The following is a 2,943-nucleotide window of genomic DNA, read 5'->3' as shown; positions in this document are numbered from 1 at the left end:
ACACGTTTGGGGTCATTTTAACTTTAAATCTAAGGGCAGTTTTTAAGTTGCTTGATTCAGTATTTTAGCCTATTTGATATTCTGGAGGCAAATCTTTACAGTGAAAAAAAATGGCAAAAAGAAGTAATCAAAAAAGTCAACCAAAGAACAAGATTGTTGTACAGGATCTCCTCACTGGTCAGTACGAATACACTGAGGACTCTAACAGGAGCACTCATCCAATGTCACTATGACTACGCATGCACCTCATGGTACCATAGCACCACAAAGGCCTTAAAAACAAGGCTCCAGACATCCCAAAATAAACTGGGTCAGGCTACTGCTTGGCCTCACATCTACAACTCATCTAACCCCTGCTCACTTTGCTATGGTGGGATGGCTCAGGGTAGAGGACAGAGTACAGCAACTTGCAATGGGCCTGGTCTACAAGATACACTATACACCACAAAGACACCCATGTACCTGTCAAACTACTTCAAAAACGTCAATGACGTCCACAATCACAACACCAGAGAGAGCTCCACAAATCACACAGATTTGGCTCAATCAAGGGATTAAATTTGTTCCACTGCTATGCCACTTAAATGTAGAATACCCTACCAACAGTTATACAAACATGTGAATCCTTACTCTCCTTCAAAACCGCTCTAAAAGAGCACTTACAGGTGGCTGCAATTCGGAACAGGCTCCTGTAAAAAAGTCAGGTGGTGTTTTCATTGAATTTAACATGGTTAAAATGGAGTTTGAAGTTACAATGGGTTTGTATAGGAAGGGGGCGTGTCTGATAAAATTAATGTCAAATATTTAAATTCTGTGTTAAGTCTGGGGTGAAACACAAAAGCCTGAGTAGACATTAAAATGACCCCAAACATGTTTGAATGTGAAATATCCCTTTAATTTGTTTCTGATTCCATCTCGTATTATTAGCTGTGTTGTAGCTGTGTACATTTATGTGCCAGTGTTTTGCATAGAAAACATATTTGGAATTGTGTCCTTGTGTCACGACTATTTACTCAAAGACAACACACTCCAAAGGTTAAATGGTTCAGACTGTCTTGGCCAATATTTACCACTAGATGGCAGTATAAGAGAAGCTATATTTTATCTGGTACAATCTCTTCATGAAATGAACATATATCCAAACAATCCAGTATGCACTATGCACCATCTATTTGAGTGTGTTTTGCCAATAACGAATTATCAAATTATTGGAGGAATAATAGGCTGTGTACTCTATATATAACAGCCATTGTGCAAATGTTCAAATTCTTTCTTTCTTTTTCCTTTATTTATTCAGGGAAGCCCATTGAGAGCAAGCTCTCTTTTTCAAGGACACCCTGATGACAGCATATAAAACACATAGGCCTACTGTACATAATGAAAAACACAATAACAAACATTTGAATCACATTACAATGTCACAGATGCAAATAAATATAGTGTTACATCAAACAGGTGCAGTCACTATGTAGTGTGTCCTCAAGAAGCACCCTGAATGTCTCTATTGAGACCAATAGCACCAGTTTCAGAGAGTCCTGAAGTTTTGTTCCATTTGTGTGGAGCATAAAAAAATAAAAGCAGTCTTTCCTTGTTCACTGCTCTTACGTGGACTGGTATATCTATAATGTGTGTTTGTGAACATGTTGAATGTCCATATGTACTGTATATACTGGGGAAAGTTGTTATCATACTGATGTATGTCACAGTATGGTATGGTATAGGAAGACCTGAGAAGTCCAGTCATGATATCCACATGGTGGTGCTGCTGCAATGCCAAACTCAGAGGCAATTGTCCCTAATGGCATGGATTTTTTTTTACCACTTCAACCCTAGCATCCCTATTCAGGGGCAAACATTCAACTAGAAATAGCAATAAATTGGCTATTTTCAGTGAAATGATTTGGTGCAGTGGGAAAAAAAGGAGAAAACCAAGTTTAGAGCGGTGGGGGACTCCGGTCAACGAAGTTTATAGGGTTCAAGTGGTTAAAACAAAGCTTTCTACTGGTTTGAATTGAAACGCTGTGAGGTTGCCATGGAACTAACATTGTACCTGGGTCACTGCCAGTTACTTTAATGACAGTCACTGTCCATTTACATTATCTTACGGCCACCAAGTTGAACAGGATGTGTGTAATCCTCTAATCCTTTTGTTATCTTTTAATTACTGTAAGGACAACAGGTTAATGGATTAAAATATTTCAGTTGCAGTCTTAAATTGCATTTGCTCAGTCTTTTTCTTAGAGAGAGTGATGTGGAGCATCTTGTTTCTTAACTCACTGCAGTGTTTTATTCTCATTACACAAATAAAAAGCCATCGTTTAGGTTCTGAGACTGTTCTTATAGTGTTGAAAAGTTCTGTCTCAGCTGCTGTTCAGTGATTCTTTTGATTGATTGATTGAATACTTTATCTAGAAGTTTGCAGAGAAAAAAGCACATGGAGGAACAGTTTACAATACAAGGTCAACTAAAGGATTGCCCAGGAAAGCTGCAATGGCTTCAAACCGGATCCTCACATACTAAATTCATGGAGACATTAAAAGACAGACAGATATTCATTACTATGCAGAACATCATATGAAAATTTTAAAGGTAAGAAAAATAAAAAAATCACACCCAGTGTGAAGTGAGAGGTGATATTTATGAGTTATTAATTTCATCATGCGTCTCGCTAGCCAATCACAGCGTGTCTGCGAAGTTTGAAGTTAATTTCATCATGTGTCTCGCTAGCCAATCACAGCACGTCCTGCAAAGCTTGGCCTATGGGTGTGTTTTCCACAGCATGGCTTCAAAGCGAAAGACAAATTTTCACGACGGAAAGAAAAACTTTCACCACGGATGGGTCCTAAACCCTCTTATAGGAGCGGTTGCACCGCTCAAAAACAAGAAAAAACTAAAAACAAAGAAATACAGTAAACAGTTTGAGTAGGGGGGGCTAGGTTATGA

Source organism: Gymnoscopelus microlampas (assembly GCF_963454915.1).
Source record: "Gymnoscopelus microlampas genome assembly, chromosome: 12".
NCBI lineage: Eukaryota > Metazoa > Chordata > Actinopteri > Myctophiformes > Myctophidae > Gymnoscopelus > Gymnoscopelus microlampas.
The sequence above is the reverse complement of the archived record's forward strand: the minus strand, read 5'-3'. Positions refer to the sequence as shown.